Raw genomic sequence first — 22,005 nt, 5'->3', positions numbered from 1 at the left:
CATATTTTTTGAAAGTTTTATTCTTCGTACGGATCCAGTGGCGGGGTTCCGGGGTTTCCACGACGTGAAAAAGCGGTTTTCGCGACCCGAAAATCCCAACAGTGGTATCAGAGCCACGTGCGAAGACTTGTACGAGTTTAGTTTGTATTTTTATGAAAAATATAGATTCTGTAACATTCTGTAATTTTAAGTATTTTATGGTTTTTATGGGTAATTTTCTCGTAGAAACGAAGCACAAGTGTTTCGACACTTGTAGGCTTCGACTACCGAGAAGATTTTTCCGAAACGACAAGGTTTCACCCCAAAAATTTTTGGAACAGCGGGCTAAGGTGCTGTAGGATCGCTAAGGAACACTCGCGATGGTTAGATTGTGGGTAGGGGCGCTGCCCCTGGCCCCGCAAGGGGATTCGTTCCGCAATTGCGCTCGAAAACCGCTAAACGGGACCGCCAGGAAATTTTACTCGTAAAAATTATAAAAATTAGTATTAAAATTACAGAAAATTATGAAAATTACATAATTTAGAATTATGTATAATTTGTGATAGTCATGGCCCAAAAAGACCCAATCTGATTGGATTTGTGTTGTAATTCATATTACGGCCTACGCGCCGTCATTTGTGTTGTGTGTGCTGTATATTTGATACGCGACCTGCGCGTCGTGCCTTTCTCCATTTATTCTTGTTGTAAATTAGTTTAGACTCGAATATAACTCGAGTTTCAAAATTGTAATGTACAAAATTGGAGCCGTGGAAGGTCCACTCGAGACAGAGTTACGAGGAGGGCGCGAGCAACACAAGGTGGTCAAAGGGAGGAGCTTGAGAATCTGTTGACCCTAGGTTGACCATCTGATCTTCTCATTGGCTTGAGAAAATCGTAGTAGGGACATGACTAATCACAAATTAAATTTAATTAATTGCTTGTGTGTATGTGATGCATGATTAGTAATTAATTAGTGCCTAACGATTAGATTAGATCTAAATTGTGTACAAGATGCACCCTTTCGATTAGATTAGATCTATCGCATATTTGATACACATCGACGATTAGATTAGATCTAAATTGTGTCAACTCTAATGCCTACCGTGCTGTGATACCTATCACTACCTCGATCACATGTGTTGTTGAATCTGCCAAAGCAGAGCAACACATATTATCTTGGTAGGGTACGGAGGGACAATCTTGGTCCCGCTTATCAACGCATGGGCGAATACAAACTCAATTAGATTGAGTATTCCTAGTTAACTCGGTTGGATCGAGTACAACTATAGGCATTCTTCCAATGGTTGGAAAGATAGAACATAAATCACATTTATATTAATTCTTGGGCGTATTAGCCAAAGCTAACTCAAGTTTTAATATAACTGCGGATAATGATCCTATAAACAAGAGTTGCATAGAGATGTAATTGGTAAATCGTTACCTACTGATCATACTAAGTCTTGGGCGTATTCGCCAAAGATAACTCAAGGGTTAGTATGATGTGGATCTTGTCCCACATGAATTATAGAATTCAGTGGGAGCATCATTTAGTTAAAGGCCTAATTAAATGATTTAAAAGAATATGATATTTATTTTCTGCATTTTTCTGTTGTAGATAACCATGACGTCGAATACGAACACTTTCTCCCTGCGTTCTGTCCTTAAGAAGGACAAGCTCAACGGAGCAAATTTCCTGGACTGGTACAGGAACTTGAGAATAGTTCTCACCCAGGAACGTAAACTGTATGTTCTGGAGCAGCCCATTCCGGAGGCTCCTCCTGCCAATGCCACGCGAGTAGACAAAGATGCTTACAAGAAGCATCAAGATGACACATTAGATGTGTCCTGTCTAATACTCGCGACCAAGAACTCTGAGCTTCAGAAGCAACACGAGTTGATGGGCGCTTACGATATGGTTGAACATCTTCGTCAACTGTATCAAGGACAAGTGCGACATGAGAGATTTGAGATCTCAAGGGCACTATTTCAGTGCAAGATGTCAGATGGGGCTCTCGTAGGCCCATATGTACTCAAAATGATTGGGTACATAGAAAACCTACAGAGGTTAGGATTCTCGCTTGGCCAAGAGCTGGCCACTGACCTGATCTTGCAATCCTTGCCGAATAGCTATAGTCAATTCATTCTAAACTATAATATGAACGAAATTGACAAGCCACTGCCTGAGCTGCTTAGCATGTTAAGAACTGCTGAGCTGAACCTTAAGAAGGCTAAGCCCCACTCTGTTCTGATGGTTCAGAAACACAAGGGCAAGGGCAAGCCCAAAGGTAAAGGAAAGTCCCAAGCCAAAGGAAAAGGCAAGGCACTGAAGCCTAATGGAGGGGTCGCCAAGGATGCTACCTGCTTCCACTGTGGTCAGACCGAGCACTGGAAGAGGAACTGCAAGGTGTACCTGGAAGATCTTAAGAAGAAGCCAAGTGAGACTTCCACTTCAGGTATATATGTTATAGAAGTCAATCTATCTATTTCTTTATCATGGGTATTAGATACCGGATGTGCTTCTCACTTTTGTACTAATGTGCAGGCGCTGAGAAATAGCAGGGCATTGGCAAAGGGTGAGGTGGACCTACGCGTAGGCAATGGAGCACAAGTTGCTGCTGTTGCTGTAGGGACTTATTTTCTATCTCTGCCCTCTGGGCTTGTATTAGAGTTGGATGATTGTTGTTATGTGTCTGCATTAACTAAGAACATAATTTCAGTTTCTTGTTTGGACAAGAAAGGTTTCTCTTTTATAATAAAGGACAAATGTTGTTCAATTTATTTAAAAGATATGTTCTATTGTAGTGCACCTCTGATAAACGGACTCTACATTCTAGACCTTGAAAGCCCTATCTATAACATAAATACCAAGAGGTTTAAGTCAAATGACATGAACCAAACCTATCTCTGGCACTGTCGCTTAGGTCATATAAATGACAAGCGCTTATCCCAGCTCCATAAGGATGGTTTGCTGGACTCATTTGATTTTGAATCTTATGAGAAGTGCAAGTCATGCCTACTAGGCAAGATGACCAAGACTCCCTTTAGTAGGCACAGTGAGAGAGCGACTGACTTGTTAGGTCTTATACATAGTGATGTATGTGGCCCTTTCAATGTCGCTGCTAGAGGCGGTTATAGGTACTTCATCACATTTAATGATGACTTTAGTAGATATAGTTATGTGTACTTGATGACACATAAGTCTGAATCCTTTGAAAAGTTCAAAGAATTCAAGAATAAAGTACAGAACCAGCTTGGCAAGAGTATTAAAATACTTCGATCAGATCAAGGTGGAGAATACCTTAGCCATGAGTTTCGTGACTATCTAGCTGAGTGTGGGATTCTATCCCAACTCACTCCTCCTGGAACACCACAGTGGAATGTTGTATCCGAAAGGAGGAATCGTACCCTATTAGATATGGTACGATCTATGATGAGTCACACAGATCTTTCGACATTCCTTTGGGTCTATGCTCTAGATACGACAGCTTTTATACTCAACCGAGTTCCATCCAAGGCCATGATAAAGACACTATATAGGATATGGGCTGGGAGAGATGCCCAGGTGTCTTTCATGAGGATTTGGGGTTGTGAGGTTTACGTTAGATGTCAAGTCTCAGACAAATTAGGACCTAAATCCGACAAGTGCTACTTTATTGGATATCCCAAGGAAACTAAGGGATATTACTTCTACATTCCCAGTCAACACAAGGTAGTTGTGGCAAAGACTGGGGTCTTTCTAGAAAGGGACTTTGTTTCTAGAAAGACTAGTGGGAGTACGTTCGATCTTGAAGAAGTTCATGATGTGGACCATAGCACTGAAGCCTCGATAAAAGTTGAACTGGAACCACAAAGTGTTGTGGATGATGTTGTTCTACAAAGAGTTGAGGAACAACAACCAGTTCAAGTATAAATACCTCTTCGCAGGTCTGATAGGGTACGTCGTCAGCCTGAGAGATATTCATTTCTCTTGTCTGACCATGATGACGTTGTTCTCATAGAGGATGAGCCTACCACCTATTAGGAATCTATGATGAGACCAGATTCCGAGAAATGGCTAGAGGCCATGAGATCCGAAATGGAATCCATGTACACCAACCAAGTTTGGACTTTGGTTAATCCACCTGAAGGGGTAAAACCCATTAGGTGTAAGTGGGTCTTTAAGAGAAAGACTGACATGGATGGACATATCTATAAGGGTCGCTTGGTAGCTAAAGGTTTCAAGTAAATTCATGGTATTGACTATGATGAAACCTTTTCTCCAGTAGTGATGTTTAAGTCCATTCGGATCATGCTTGCTATTGCAGCATACCATGACTATGAGATATGCAGATGGATGTCAAAACCGCATTTCTGAATGGAAACCTGCTCGAGGATGTGTACATGACACAACCTGAGGGTTTTGTAGATCCACAACATACTAGCAGAGTATGCAAGCTGCATAGGTCCATTTATGGACTAAAGTAAGCTTCTCGGAGCTGGAATCTTCGATTCGATGATGCAATCAAACAGTTTGGTTTCATCAACAACGAAGATGAGCCTTGTGTCTATAAGAAGGTTGTAGGGGATATAGTTGTCTTCCTCATATTGTATGTGGATGACATACTACTCATTGGGAAGGACATCCCTTTGCTTCAGTCCGTCAAGACCTGGCTAGGGAGTTGCTTCTCAATAAAGGACTTAGGTGAGGCATCCCACATTCTAGGGATACAGATCTATAGAGATAGATCTAAGAGATTGCTTGGCCTAAGTTAGAGTACATATATTGACAAGGTACTCCTTCGGTTTGCCATGCAGAATTCCAAGAAGGGATTTCTGCCGATGTCACATGGCATGAGTCTTTCGAAGACTCAAAGTCCCTCTTCTAGAGAGGAGAGAGACCACATGGATCAGATCCCTTATGTCTCAACCATAGGATCTATCATGTACACCATGCTATGTACTCGACCTGATGTCTCGTATGCTTTGAGCATGACGAGCAGATACCAGTCAGATCTAGGTGAAAGTCATTGGATAGCGGTCAAGAATATTCTTAAGTAATTGAGAAGGACTAAAGAATATTTCTTGATATATGGAGGTAATGATGAGCTAGCTGTAAAGGGTTACAGTGATGTCAGCTTCCAGACCGATCAAGATGATTATCGATCTCAGTCAGGGTTCGTATTTTACATAAATGGTGGTGCTGTGAGTTGGAAAAGTTCGAAGCAGGCCACAGTAGCTGATTCTACGAGAGAGGCCGAGTACATTACTACATCAGAGGCAGTAAAGGAGGTAGTTTAGATCCGCAAGTTCATCACTGAACTTGGGGTGGTTCCCAGTATCGCTGACCCTATTGAGCTTTATTGTGACAACAATGGAGCTATAGCACAGGCGAAGGAACCTCGCTCACACCAGCGGACCAAACACATACTATGGCGTATCCATCTCATTTGAGAGATTATCGAGAGAGGAGATGTGAAGATTTGCAGAGTAGCTACAGAGGCTAACATCACAGATCCCTTGACCAAGGCTTTGGCACAGAGGAAGCATGATGGTCACACTAGGTCATTGGGGCTTAGAGCCTACACTGATTGGCACTAGTGCTAGTGGGAGATTGTTAGTTAGAGCCCTAGAGCCAATCATTTGATGATTGTATTATGAACTTGTTGTATCATATTCTTATATAAATAAAGGCATTTATTTTTGGTTATTATACTTACTTGTATTTGCGCCAAATAAACTAAGTATAATAGCGTCCTTGAGTAGAAGGATCTCACCTATATCAATCGGTTAGTTGAACCGATAGTGAGATGATATAGGGAACACTACTCTTAATCATTCCTAGTCGAGTATTAACATTCAGGTACAATGTTAATGCGACGAGACTAGCATGTAGGTCAACTTGATGACTTGATCTCACAAGTCATGGATATAGAGATATCAAGTTGACACATGGGTATGCATTGGAGAATGTATACTGAATGACCCGCCATGAAAAAGTATCATGGATCGTTATATGAGTGTCATATACTTTCTCATGTGGCTATTAGTATGACTACTAGTCCTTAGACCTGAAGTCACCATGGATCCCTACATAAGGAGTTATGTACTTTGGTTTCGTCAAACGTCACCCGTAATTGGGTGGACTATAAAGGTGATTATTGGGTATGTAACAAATTATGCGGAGGGATATGAGTGATGTAGATGGGATCTATCCCTCCTATATGACGGGAGAGACATCGATATTCTTGATAGAGTGAGACCACGAAGTGCATGGCCATGCCCAAATGAGTCAATATAAGATATTGAGCTCATTTGACTTAGTGAGTCTACTTGGAGTTCAAGATTTAGATTGGTCAGAGGATGACACGGTCTATGCCTCACATTGATCAATCTAGATGTCTAGGACAGAAGGAAAATGTCATATTTTGTGAGGAGTCACAATTAGTAGTCGCAAGGTGATGTTGGATCTCAACATTCTTGTAACTTGGGTAGTAATGATGTGTTGCTAGATACCGCACATTACTTATGCTCCTAAATGGGTTTAGGGGCATTTCCAACATTACAAGAACCTATAGGGTCACACACTATGGACAATTAGATGGAGATTAGGTTCATATGATGAACCAAGAGGATTAGATTCATGTGATGAATTAAATTGGATTAAGAGTAATCCTAATTGGGCTAATTGATTTGGACTCAAGTTGATTCATGTGTTCAATGAGTCTAATTTAGATTATGGCTCATTGAATCGATTTAATTAAATGAATTAGAATCATTATATTAAATTGGCTTGAATTAAATGGTTGGATTAGATCAACCATGAAAGAGATTAAGTCAAGTTTGACTTGACTTGAGAGGAAGAGGAAGAGTCAAGTTTGACTTGACTTTATGCCACATCATTTGTGACTTGGCATTAAGTAGTCAATGATGATGTGCCACATCATCATAGTTAACACATGAGTGTGGCACCTAATGGAATTTACATCTTCTCCTTTGCTTTAATGTGGCCGACCACATTAATGAGAGGAGTTACACTTGGTGTGGCCGACCACTAAGGGGAAGTGAATGAAATTGATTTTTTCATTCAAGTGTATTCACATCTTCTTCTTCCTCAAGCTCTCTCCTCAAGCACTCCCTCTTCTCCTTGGTCGAACCACCTAGGTGCTAGCACACCTATTGTTTGGTCTTCTCCACCTAATTAGTTCGTGTGGATACGCATAGAGAGTTGTCTACTTTGACAACTTGAGATCCGGCATCTCCTTGGACAAGCGGGACTCGCGAAGGGCACGCATCAAGGGTAAAAGGTTTTCTCCTTGTAAATCTAGTTTAGAACTAAGTCTAAGAAACTCGTACTCGTATTTTTTGAAAGTTTTATTCTTCGCACGGATCCGGTGGCGGGGTTTCGGGGTTTCTGCGACGCGAAAAAGGTTTTCGCGGCCCGAAAATCCCGACAAATCTGTCCACGATTACCCATATAGCGTCATAGCCGTTTGTTGTCTTAGGTAATCCTGAAATAAAGTCTATAGAGATATTTTCCCATTTCCATTCTGGAATTTAGATTGGCTGCAGTAATCCTCCAGGCCTCTGGTGTTCTGCTTTAACCCTCTGCCAGGTCGGGCAGGTACTGACGTACTGAGCCACATCTCTTTTCATACCGGACCACCAGAATTTCTTTTTCAGATCTTGGTACATTTTGGTGGATCCCAGATGGATTGCATATGGTGTTGCGTGGGCTTCTTCTAGTATCTTCTTTCGCAACTCTGGGTCGTCGGGAATACATAAACGATCCTTGAGGTATAATATTCCACTGTCAGCGATACGGAATCCATCATTCTTTCCCTCTAGGGCTTCTTTCTTTATCCTCTAGACGCTTGGGTCACGAGTTTGCTTCCCCAATACATCATCGAACAGTGTCGGTGCTATAGTCAGGGTAGAGAGTTGTCCGGTCACATCTTCGGCCCCGTAGCACCAATTTCCCTTGGGTTCCCCAATAAATTCGAATATCAGTTCAGCTTCAGGTCGAAAAACTACTTTTCTTTTATGACAATCAATCGAAGCACCGTACTTTCTCAGGAAATCCATGCCCAATATACTATCATAATCCTGCATGTCAAGCACTATCAGACCATAGTAGAGTTCTCTACCTGCGATTCTGATGGGCGCAGCTCGCAATATATGAGTAGATGGCATTACTTCTCCCAAAGGTAGGGTTGTTAAGAATTTGCCATTTAAGGCTTGTGGTGGCATCTCTAACTTCTCCATGAAGGGTGTAGAGACAAACGAGTGTGTCGCCCCAGTATCAAATAACACATTAGCATACTGACTGAAAATAGGTAGCTGACCTGTGACAACTGTAGAAGCACTCGCCACATCTTCTTTGGTGAGAGAGAAAACCCTGGCATTCGTGGTAACTGGCGGGGCTTCCAACCTCCCTTGGCTAATCGGAGTCCCTTCAATGGCACCTTGCATCTGGTGTAGCTGTGAGGGGGCACTCCTGTTCTGGTTATACTGCTGGGATGGTGTTTGGGATTGGATAGGGCAGTCTCTAGCCATGTGTCCTTCCCGTCCGCAACTGTAACACTTTCTCGTACCCTTGTGGCATACTCCAGAATGCTGCTTCCCACAAGTGGTACACTGAGGGTACTTAGGTTGCTTATTCGCTGGACCTCCTTTAGTGTTGTTCCATTGCTTCCTTTTTCCATTAGGGTTTCCTTTCCAGCTTTCTTTAGTACCTTGAGGTTTCTGTCCTTCCGTCTGTGCTTGATTCTTACTCTCGTTCATCGCCTTTTGATAGTGATTGGTGATCAGAGCACTGCTGACCAGTTCTTCTGTAGTCTGCGGTCTATTAATTCCGCCGGCCACATTTAAAGCTACTCAGGTCGGAGCATCTTCAGCATCAGTCTGACCCTTTCTCTTTCTGTGCTGACGAACTCTGGGTAGAGGCGTGCGAGATGGTTGAAGCGCTTCACTGCTTCGTTAACTGATAAGTCACCTTGCCGGAACTCGGTGAACTCGTCGTAATGCCGGTTTGTCACCCGCATATGGAAAAACTCCTCAAAGAACTCTACTTCGAAGTCCGCCCAGTTCATCTTATTAACTTGTCTCTTGACCTTAACCCTTTCCCACCACATTCTTGCGTCTCTGGAAAAGCAGAATGACACGCACTTGATCTTTTATGATACGGGCCAGTCCAGTAGTTCCACTATACTTTCCACTATCTTGAACCAGGCTTGGGCGCCCCATGGCTCACAAGTACCCGCGAAGTTCTCTGGCTTCAGCCTTACCCACTATATTAAGTAAGTCTCCTATCGGACCACTAGGGCAGGGGCTACCGGTGATACTGGTGCAGCTGTAGGTATGACGGGCAATGTATTCTGATTTGCTGGTGGGGTGACAGAGTTTCCTTGCTGATTCATCAAAGCAGTGATTACGTGTTGTTGTTCCGTCAACTGACGCTGGAGGTCTGTGACTACCTGTGTCAGATCAGGTGGAGTCACTGTCTCCTCGATCCTGTTACCACGTCTTCTAGCCATATCTATCTTCATAAATGACAATAAGGCTAGCATAAGTCCATGGTCATCCCCTACTTATATCCGTGCATATTAAAACATCGCTTATCATACATAAAAGCAATTCATATTAGTTATACTTATGTTCATGCATACTAAAAGCATTTCTTATCATGCATAAAGAAAATAGAGTAAGTATAGAGATTCTTACTTGGAGCGGCAGGATGGAGGCTTGATGTGTGTGTAGCGGGAAGGCTAACCTGGCTCTGATACCAACTTGTAATGCCCGCCCTTCCTGCTAGTAGGGCGGGGTTACAGTACGGGGAACATACATGCATATTAAAATTTCTTTTCTAAAGCAGCGGAAGTACTTATTTATATATTCTTGTATACCTCTAAGTGAATGAGGTCATGAAATCAATTTCTATCATAAACATGAACAAGTGTCAAGTAATCATGCAAAACTTTAACATAAGATTGGCATAGTTCATATCATGCATAAAATTAATATAAGCAGGTATTTTCCTTAGCCGAGCCACTACCACACACATCTCTTGCCTCTCCTGCTGCTCCCTTAGTTCACCCATCCTTTACCTTTATCTGCGGTACAAGGAAAGTAAACTATAAGCACATAGGCTTAGTAAGATCCTTGCCTACACACAAAAACCATATATCATAGCATAATCACATAAGCATATAGCATGGAGACATAATCATCTGAACATCATATCATGTAAAAAGGGCATCATAACATATCATATCGTAAAGTAAAAGAGCATCATGTCATATCATATCATAAAGAAACATCATGCTATATCATCTCATAAAATAAAAGTGCATCATATCATATCATAAAGAAACATCATGCTATATCATCTCATAAAATAAAAGAGCATCATATCATATCATATCATAAAGAAACATCATGCTATATTATCTCATAAAATAAAAGAGCATCATATCATATCATATCATAAAGAAGCATCATGCTATATCATCTCATAACATATCATATCATCACATATCATATCATAACTTATCATATCGTATAGGTATATGCAAGATTCCTTTTCAAAAACATGTGTCATGTCATGTGCAAAATGTCTTTTAAAGAAAACATATCATATAATACTTAAAATTAATCTCAACATGAGGGCCCGGCTTGTACCACATAATTACATAAATGCGCGCATCCTAAATAGATCCAAGGTAGCAAATCTTAAACCTACTAGGAACAAGGCCCATTTCATAGACCATCGACCTAGGGGCACTTAGGAGCCCATCTCTTTTAATAGACCCGTTCATAGACCGTCGGCCTAGGGGCGCTTATGGAGCCCACCCTTGGTACAAGCCATACATAGTAAAATATTATGTCATAGTTACTTATAATATCATGAAGAGTGCTCTTAGTCCCAACAAAAAGGGAAGCATCTCTTAGGCCTTTACTTGTCATATCATAAAGAGTGCTCTTAGTCCCAACAAAAAGGGAAGCATCTCTTAGGCCCTTACTTGTCATATCATAAGCATACATACTTGAGCTTATAGCCCATCATAAAAGTCATTATCATACATGATTCATAAGCATACATAAGTAAGCATAAAACATATCATAGGGAACATAATCATGCACGGAAAACATTAACTATCATCTCTTAATTCATATCATAGCATGTGAAACACATATTGAATCATGATTGGGTCTCTAACCCTAATTCCATAGAGTGGCATACAAGGGATTTCCCTAGGTTACAAGCAACATAAAAGCATATAACCCTAAAACAACTTCATAACACTTATCATAAGAACATCATAAGCATGTTTAGTTTAGGTTCTAAGCTTCCTAGGTCCTTTAACTTGTTGTGGCCGAAACTTGTTAAGCATGTCTCTAGGTTACAAGCAACATAAAAGCATATAAACCCTAAACCAATTTCATATCATATACCATAAGGAACATCATGAGCATATTTGGTTTAGGTTCTAAGCTTCCTAGGTCCTTTAATTGGTTGTGGCTGAAACTTTAAGGAGCATGAAACTAAGTCTAAGCAACCTACAAGCATAAGAACATCAAGCTAACTTCATATCACATCATAAGAAAAATCATGAGCATGTTAGATTTGGTTTCAAGCTTTCTTAGGCCCTTAAATTCTATAATGGCCGAAACCCTAAGTGGAGGGCATCTAGGTTTTAAGCAACATGCAAGCATAAAAACATCAAGCTAACTTCATATCATATCATAAGGAAAATCATGAGCATGTTAGATTTGGTTTCAAGCTTTCTTAGGCCTTTAATCTTACCATGGCCGAAACCCTAAGTGGAGGCATCTAGGTTTTAACAACATGTAAGCATAAAAACTTCATATCATATTATAAAAAAAACCATGAGCATATTAGATTTGGTTTTAAGCTTTCCCAATCCTTTAATCTTATCATGGCCGAAACCCTAAGTGGAGGCATCTAGGTTTTAACAACATGTAAGCATAAGAACTTCATATCATATCATAAAGAAAACCATAAGCATATTAGATTTGGTTTTAAGCTTTCCTAAGCCTTTAATCTTATCATGGCCGAAACCCTAAGTGGAGGCATATAGGTTTTAACAACATGTAAGCATAAGAATTTCATATCATATCATAAAGAAAACCATGAGCATATTAGATTTGGTTTTAAGCTTTCCCAAGCCTTTAATCTTATCATGGCCGAAACTCTAAGTGGAGGCATCTAGGTTTTAACAACATGTAAGCATAAGAACTTCATATCATATCATAAAGAAAACCATGAGCATACTAGATTTTATTTCAAGTTTTTCTTAAGTTTTCTTTCATGCTTTAGTGGCCGAAAGTTTCAAGAAGAAACCTTAGATTTTTTTTTATACAATATAAACTCATGGAAGACATAAGAACAACTTGTACCATCGGTGAGGGGATACTCACAACTTCTTGCTTAGTTTTTCTTAAAAGAAAGTACTCTTGTGAAGTGGAAGAAGAAGCTTCTCTTCCTAGTTCTCCCTTTTTCTTCTCTTGCTTGTAAGGGGTAGATCTTGAGGACTCCTTATGAATTAGTTTTCTTAGGAAGAAAACTTAACTTGGATTCGAAAATGGGAGAGGGAGGAGCTCTAGGTCTTGATGGAGGAATAAGGAGAAAGAAGAAGGAGGAAGAAGTAGCCAACATTTCTTTCCCTTCTCTTCTCTTATTCCTATTTATCCTTAATGAGGAAAAGAAAAGGAGAATGTCTTAATTCATCCCCTTGACTCCTCTATTCCCTCACCCTCTTCATTCCCACAAAAATGGTAACAGGAAGAACAAAAAGGCAATTTGTCCTTTTGCTTGCTTCTTCTCTTAACCAAGAGAAAGTGGAGGAAAACTACTTGATTTTCTCTTGCTCCCTTACTTAATCATACTTTGCTTTTAACTACAATCTCCATTCTTTGCTATTCATATATCATTCATGTCTCTAGTGGTTATTATACACCAATTAGCTTTTTCTATTGTGAGAGGTTCAAGGTTCAAACCTTAACTCCTCTCTCTTTTTATTTCTTTTTTGGTTCTATTTCCATTTCCCTTTTATTCTAAAATAGAATACCCATATATATAGCTTAAATATTTCGTGGGTGTTACAACGGCCGTGTGGTACACACGGCCAGAACACTTTTAAGCGCTGGGAACCCTGCACGACCGTGTGATGCACACGGCCAGGGCCTTCTTGGTCTCTGGAAACCTTGCACGGCCATGTAGATCCACACGACCATGTAAGGATTGAACTCTAATTTGCTTCAAAACTTGGCACGACCGTGTGAGGTTCACACGGCCAGGCCTTCTTCCTTTGCTGTTGCTGCCACACGACCTCTGAAATCCACACGGACAGAGCTCCCTACCAATGCAGGGTCGTGTCTGGTACACGGCCAGGTGCCTTCTCGCTTGCTTTGCTCATAAGTTTTGTCCAAGAATGTAGAATCTTCACCGAATTCGACTCCTGTGTGCAGAAAATGCACAAAAGCAGATCTCCGAACAAAAAGAGTAAATATGCTAAAAGGAAAACTGGAAGTACAAAAATGAATAGATCAAGCATGCTCAAAGTATGTAAATGTGCATCAAAACATGCATAAAAGTATATAAAATCTACGCACATCAAAAGCCCACTTAAATTGGAATACCGCCCGGTCGAACCTCGGCAGGAGACATTGCCTACCCCGGCCGGTACAAGCCAGGTGTTGGAAAAGGCTCCTTCTGAAGCCATGACAACCCGACAAGAAGAAAATAGGAGTAATGCCACCCAGGATAATATCAATATGATTGCGGGCGGGCCCACCGATGGAGATTCTAACAGAGCCAGAAAAGCACATGCATGAAGACTGGAGATTCATGCTGTAGGATGCAGTATGGAACAAGCAACTGGTCTGGAGATAAGTTTTGGACCTAGAGATCTGGAGGGGGTAGAAATACCCCATGATAATGCATTAATAATCAAGGCCGTGATAGCCAATTATATTATTTCTTATACCTTTATTGACACTGGTAGTTCTGTTAATATTATCTTTAAGAAGGCCTTTGATCAATTACAGATCGACCCGAGCGAACTTCAACAGATGGTAACTCCTCTATATGGATTCACGGGTAATGAAGTACAATCGTTTGGTCAAATAAAGCTGGTCATATCTCTAGGGGAGGAGCCCCTAATGAGAACAAGAAGGTCTTATTTTATGGTGGTGGATACCCCATCTTCTTATAATGTGATACTGGGTCGACCAGCCTTAAACGAGTTTAGGGCGGTCGTTTCTACTTTCTGTCAAAAAAATTAAATTTCCTGTTGATGATCAGGTCGGAGAAGTATGAGGTGATCAGAAGACAGCTAGAAAATGTTATGTAGAGATCGTTCGGGCTGAAGCTAATGCTACCCGAAAAATTCAAAAAATGGAAGTCAATGCCATCCAGGAAAAGACGCCTGTGCTGGTTTATGAAGAGAAGGAAGAAGTCCATATTCAGACTGGGCAACCTGAAGCTACTACTAATGTTGCGGCTGATCTTGACCCCACTCTGAAAGCTGAACTGGTGCAATGCCTAAAGAAGAATAATGATGTATTTTCCTGGACGCCCAAAGAGCTCTCGGGCGTTTCTCCTGCAGTCATGGAGCATTCTTTACATGTCTTCCCAGATATCCGCCCGATCATGCAAAGGAAAAGAAATTTTAGCGTGGAGCAGAACCAAATCATCAAGGAAGAAATAACTAAATTCATGGAGGCTGGTTACATCAGGGAGGTACAATTTCCTAGCTGGCTAGCTAATGTGGTTCTAGTCTCTAAGCCAGGAAACAAATGGCGAGTATGCATTGATTTCCGGGATCTCAACAAGGCTTGCCCAAAAGATTATTATCCTTTACCCAGGATCGATCAACTGGTAGACTCCACTGCTGGGTGTGAGTACATCTCTCTGCTAGACGCTTATCAAGGCTATCATCAGGTCCCCCTAGCTAAAAAGGATCAAGAAAAGGTCAGTTTTATAACATCTGAAGGTACTTATTGTTATAATGTTATGCCCTTCGGACTGAAAAATGTAGGAGCAACTTATCAAAGGCTTATGAATAAGGTCTTCCAGAAGCAGATTGGAAGACATATGGAAGTATATGTTGATGATATTTTAATTAAGTCTCTTCAAGCTGTTGATCTGTGCAGAGATGTAGAGGAGACTTGCAAAACATTGAGGCAATATGGGCTCAAGCTGAACCCGAGCAAATATTTATTTGGAGCAAAAGGGGGAAAATTCTTGGGATATATGGTGTCCGAGCGAGGAATAAAGGCCAACTCGAGCAAAGTCAAGGTGCTTCAGAACATGGAGCCTCCTCGTAACATAAGGGAGGCTCAAAGACTTACTGGCCAGATTACAGCCTTGTCTAGGTTCATTTCTAGGTCGGCCGATCACAGCTTCCATTTCTTTAAAATACTCCGGAAGGCAAACAAATTTCAATGAAATGAGGAATGTGATAAGGCCTTCCAAGAGTTAAAAGATTACTTGTCTACTCTTCCTGTATTAGCTAAGCCTATAGTAGGAGAGACCCTCTGGGTATATCTGTCAGCTAATGAAAATGCTGTAGGCTCTGTTTAGTTAGACATGAAGGGAAGGAACAACAACCTGTATATTTCTCTAGCCATTTATTAAAAGGAGCTGAGTGTAGATATACTACACTAGAAAAATTGGCTTATGCATTAGTGTTGACTGCTTGGAGGTTGCACCCATATTTCTTAGCACATGAAATTGTTGTATTGACCAACAGTACCCTCGGACGGGTGCTACTCAACCTAGAGGCATCAGGTCGGCTGATCAAATGGACGACTGAACTTGGTGAATATGACATACAATATCAACCCCGCTCGGCCATCAAGGCACAAGCTCTAGCAGATTTCATTATAGAAGTTCAAGGCCCTGAGGAAGAAAATATCTAGAAAGTTTATGTGGATGGCTTCTCAACCAGACAAGGAAGCGGAATTGGTGTTCTTCTCATATCTCCAAGGGAAGACAGACTCCAACTTTCTATCAGGTTGAACTATAGAGCCACTAACAATGAGGCAGAATATGAAGCATTGATAGCTGGATTGCAAGTCGCTCGGCATATAGGAGCAGCTCGGGTCCTCATCTATTCCGACTCTCAATTAGCAGCCCAACAACTATCAGGTAATTTTGAAATTAATAATGACAGGCTCAAGTTATATGCTGAGGCATTTGATAAGTTGAAGTCCTAGTTTCAAGAAGTAAATATACAAAAGGTTCCTCAATCTGAGAATCAAGTAGCAGATGAATTAGCTAAGCTGGCCTCCGCAATAACACCATGGAATTTGGATCAACCCGTGGAGCAAACTCTGTTAATATCTTGTATCGAGAGACAAGTTGATGCAGAGATACACGGCGACTGGAGGGCCCAAATCATATTGTATCTACAGTAGGGTATTCTTCCAAGTAATGCAGAACAAGCAAGGATATTTAAGAAAAGAGCTACTCAGTACACTATGATAGGAGAACAGTTATATAAAAGAGCTTTTTCTAGACCTCTGCTCAAGTGTATTGGCATAGAAGATATACAATTTATTTTACAGGAGGTTCATCAAGGCTCATGTGGTAGTCATATAGGAGGAAGATCCCTGGCTCGCAAAAAATTTTACTAGCAAGATATTTCTGGCCTACTCTATATGAGGATGCCAACAAGTTGGTAAGAACTTGTATTTCTTGTCAGAAACATCAAAATATTTTACATCATCCTACACAGTTATTGAGAACCTCTATAGTCTCATGTCCCTTCACTCAATGGGGTATGGACATAGTTGCCCCGTTTCCTATGGCAGCCGCCCAAAGAAGGTTTTTATTGGTAGTAGTGGATTATTTTTCTAAATGGGTAGAAGCATAACTGCTTGCCTGGATTACCGAAGATGCAGTTATTAAATTTCTGTGGAAAAATATCATTTGCAGATTCGACATTACTCATAAATTAGTCTCTGATAATGGAAGGCAATTTCAAGGGGATAGAATCTCAGACTGGTGCAAAAGTTATGGTATTATTCAGGCCTTCACCTCTGTAGCTTCTCCGCAAAGTAATGGTCAAGCGGAAGTAACCAATAGGGAAATTATAAGGGGTTTAAAAACCAAACTGGATCATGTCGGAGGTAGCTGGGTAGATGAGTTACCCAACATTTTTTTGGGCATACCGTACAACACCTCGAGAAGCTACAGGAATTACTCCCTTTCAATTAGTTTATGGAGGAGAAGCAATAATTCCCATTGAGGTGGGAGTAGAATCTGATAGAAAACAATTATATGATGCAGACAATGAGGGTCGACGACTCATGGAGCTGGACCTGATAGAGGAAATTAGAGATAAAGCTGCAACTCATCTCGCCTCATATCGACAACGAATGAGGTAAAATTATAACAAAAGAGTCATCTCCAGATTTTTTCCAAGTAGAAGATCTAGTATGGAAGTGTATTAAACCTGTCGGGGATGTTAGTAAGATGGCACCACAATGGGGAGGACCTTACAAAGTGGTGGAAAAACTCGCATCAGGTTCATATTATCTCCAAGATACTAAAGGAAGAATTCTTGAACGTCCTTGGAGTGCAAATCATTTACAACCCTACCGAACTTGACAAGATCATACCACTCAAGAATACATCTGAAGGAACAGATCGTAATTATTTGAGGTAAGTTCCCGGTGAACTGAGGACAAGTATGCTTACAGTTTATGTACTCTATTTCTTTCAATAAATGCAATGCAAGACAAACACCGCCAAAAAATAAATGTGGTTCACACAGATTGACAATTATCGACAGAACTTTTATAATCTATTCGAACGATCAACAGTGGGGAATCCTAAGGACCTATTCAACTCCCCTAAGAAAAACCTAGAAGTTTTAAAACCATTACAAGGTCAGTGCAAACATTATAATTTTGCATAAGAACATAGTCGATCGGAAAATCTCATGAAGTAACTCGGACGGGTCTTCATGGGAGGAACCAGAGACTTTAAACTATTACAGAACATAGTCGATCGGGAAATCTCATGAAGTAACTCGGACGAGTCTTCATGGGAGGAATCAGAGACTTTAAACTATCACAGAACATAGTCGATCGGGAAATCTCATGAAGTAACTCGGACGGTTCTTCATGGGAGGAATCGAAGACTTTAAACTATCATAGAACATAGTCAATTGGGAAATCTCATGAAGTAACTCGGACGGGTGTTCATGGGAGGAACCGAAGACTTTAAACTATCACAGAACATAGTCGATTAGGAAATCTCATGAAGTAACTTGGACGGGTCTTCATGGGAGGAACCGGAGACTTTAAACTATAAACTATCACAGAACATAGTCGATCGGGAAATCTCATGAAGTAACTCGGACGGGTCTTCATGGGAGGAACCAGAGACTTTAAACTATCACAGAACATAGTCGATCGGGAAATCTCATGAAGTAACTCGGACAGGTCTTCATGGGAGGAACTGGAGACTTTAAACTATAAACTATCACAGAACATAGTCGATCGGGAAATCTCATGAAGTAACTCGGACGAGTCTTCATGGGAGGAATCGGAGACTTTAAACTATCATAGAACATAGTCAATCGGGAAATCTCATGAAGTAACTCGGACGGGTGTTCATGGGAGGAACCGAAGACTTTAAACTATCACAGAACATAGTCGATCGGGAAATCTCATGAAGTAACTTGGACGGGTCTTCATGGGAGGAACCGGAGACTTTAAACTATAAACTATCACAGAACATAGTCGATCGGGAAATCTCATGAAGTAACTCGGACGGGTCTTCATGGAAAGAATCGGAGACTTTAAACTATCATAGAACATAGTCGATCGGGAAATCTCATGAAGTAACTCGGGCGGGTCTTCATGGGAGGAATCGGAGACTTTAAAGTATCACAGAACATAGTCGATCGAGAAATCTCATGAAGTAACTCGGACGGGTCTTCATGGGAGGAACCAGAGACTTTAAACTATAAACTATCACAGAACATAGTTGATCAGGAAATCTCATGAAGTAACTCAAACGGGTCTTCATGGGAGGAACCGGAGACTTTAAACTATCACAAAGCCTAATTGACCGGGATTATATTGGCAAGGTAAATTCAAAGTTATACAAATTTATTCATAAAAATTGGTTGACATTCTACACTGAATCAGAAGCCAGGGTTCGAGGGGGATTCTATGCATATATACATATGTTACATTTCCTATCTGGAGGCACGTTCACATGGAGCTCTTTATTTAAAATCACCCGAAGTATTATACCCAGCTCGGAGCTCAGGAGTTTTATATAGTTCTTTATATAAGATCGCTTGGGATTATTAATTCTTTTGAAGTATGAAGCATACTTGACATACACCTATCTGAGTGAAAATTAGGGAGATTATGGAAATTGTTAATGATTAAAGTTATATGGTTGTGGAAGATGTTCTCAGCAAAAAGGTTTATTAAGACAAGGTTTAATCTCAAAATTCAAGCAAGGAATTCTTGAATAAAATAGCACTTATACTCAATATTTGGAAACACTTCAAAGGGATTCGTCTTAGGCTAATAGGGGCTGGAAAAGGAAACAGGTAAGTATCAAAACTTTCCTCTATGTTGCAATTACTTAATTACAAAGTTTTTAATTACATTTCTTTTCATTACCAATCTTTTTGAATACACAGCCATGCTTACTTAAAATGACTTGTCAAATCTGCGGGTAGTTCTTTGTTAAGTCTACGACGACTTATGAAGGAAGAAGGAGGTTCCTTAGGTAGATAACCACCCTCTCTCAATTGTTGAAGAATTCCTGACACAGAATGATTTAAAGCACCTTCCATTCGACGGACATATTCTTGAATAAATGCCGAAGACTTTAGATAAGCTAGGCGTCACTCTTCCCATCGGTTCTTCTCCTGCTCCTTATAACTCTGAAAATCAGCTTGTAGTTTAGTGTTTTGATCTTTTAAAGCATCTTTCTCTAATTTGAGTTGTTCCAATTCCTTCTGGAGCAGTGATAGCTCGGCATCTTTATCCTTTCTTTGCTCTTGTTCCTCTATGATAGCGAAATCATGAGAGGCTAGGTCTTGAGCTTGTTCAGAAAGACAGACATTATGAAGCTTTTCTACTTTCTCTAAAACAAGGCTTTTATGAGAAGCGTCTGAGAGAGCTTTCTCCTTTAAAGCAATTTCCAGTCGAAGACCAGAGTGTAATCGGTCCACCTGTAGCTCCAAAGTTCTCCTTGCAAGCTCAATAATTGTTGCGATTCTTGTAATTCCTGCCTCAATACACTTAGTTGTTGATCTCGCAAGACCACTTTCTCTTGCAATTGAGTCAGGTCATCATGAGAAGGAGGTAGACTAGCTTTCAATGTCTCTATCTGAGCTTTTAGTTTATCGTTCTCCCGGTCCCGAGTCATGAGTAGCTGGTCTATGTGAAGACTTGAGGCAAGGAACTAAACAAAATAATGATACAGTTAGAGATAGTGATAAGAAGTTAACAACATATAACTAAGATTACTTACAGCAACCGCTTGACGACTATGATGGTCGACCTGATTGGAAAGACTAAGGCCCCTTAATTGTTCTTGGCCATGTAGCCAGGATTCGGCCAATAGGCCTTGTAATTGAAGGGAGCCATAACTAAGTGGATCAGAGATCTGTCCTAACTGAGAAGGTAGACCCATAGCCTATTTGAATAAAGGCGGGGGAATGGGGGAAGAAGGAGGCAGGGAGGAAGAAGACGCAATAGAAGGGAAAGAAGTAGTAGAAACAAGAGCAGCAGAAGAAGAACTAGATGGAATAGAAGGTGACAATGCGAGGGGTACTGACTCAATCGCTAAAACACAAATTGTTGAGGGCCTGATATCGGGAGAAGATCTTCGTCAAGGTGTTTGTTTCGCTCGCGACCCAGAAGCCAAAGGAGGCAAGGCTTATGCAAGAGGTTGAGAAGACATAGAAGGAATAACAGCCATCTCAGAAGCAGAAGTAGATGGAGCTGAAATAATAGCAGAAGAAGAGGGGATGAGCAGAGTAGGTCTCATCATCCTAAGAGCAGGATTGGAGATAATATGGGTAGGGGACATTGGTGCCTTACCTCTCTCAAGAGAAATAGGCGCCGGAACAAGAGGAGCTTGCACGAAAGTACCAAAAAGATCACCAACGGGTACATTCTCAGTAAGCTTTGGCTTTTTGATTAAGGCAACAAAAGGATGTTCTTCTTCCTCTTCCATGGTTGCAACAGCTTCTGCTTGTTGCTCTTCTTTAGACAGCAGGCCCAGGGTAGAGGAATTAGGATTAGCTCGTCGAGTTCGCAACCACTCTTCTCCGAGATTATTCACAAAGGACTTAGTCATAGTAGGGTTCTTGTACATAAAAGTCGGGAGAAGAGCATCAGCTAAAACACAGGAATTAAGCACCATTATAAAGAAGATATACCAATCAGTAGACGTAGGGTAAAATGTTTATACGTACTGAAAGAGCCATCCAAGGGGGTGTCAATATTGCTTATCCCAAAAGGAAACATTAAACCCTCCATAATTAAATGTGGCAAGCTGAATTTTGACCACTCAGTTTAGATAAAGCAAAGGCAACAGAGGGATCACTGGGGAGATTATGGGTACTAAGAACCGGAGGTAAATTGTAGATCCATTGGATAGGAAAAGGAGGAGGAGAAGGGAGACGCATACTGAAAAATTTATGGTGTCATTCCCCTTGAGGGGGAATGCGGTTAAACAAAATAGCTTTAGGGCGAGACTGAAACTTGAAGACACCCATGTCTATCTGACGTGGAACGAAGAAGTGATGAAAAAGATGAGGGGATAAAGGAAAATCTAGCAGTTTAGATACTCCAATGAAACCCATGAGAATAGAAAAAGAATGAGGGATAAGTTGGTTGAGGGGAATATTGAAGTATACACTAACATCAGATAAAAAGGGATGAAGAGGGAATCGAAAATCTTGTAGGACTTGTTCTCGGAAGATAAATATACACCCAAAAGGAGGAAGATGTGGACTATCTAGTGAAGTAGGGCGAACT

This window comes from Zingiber officinale, chromosome 3A (assembly GCF_018446385.1).
Source record: "Zingiber officinale cultivar Zhangliang chromosome 3A, Zo_v1.1, whole genome shotgun sequence".
Taxonomy (NCBI): domain Eukaryota; kingdom Viridiplantae; phylum Streptophyta; class Magnoliopsida; order Zingiberales; family Zingiberaceae; genus Zingiber; species Zingiber officinale.
Note: the sequence above shows the minus strand (reverse complement) of the source record.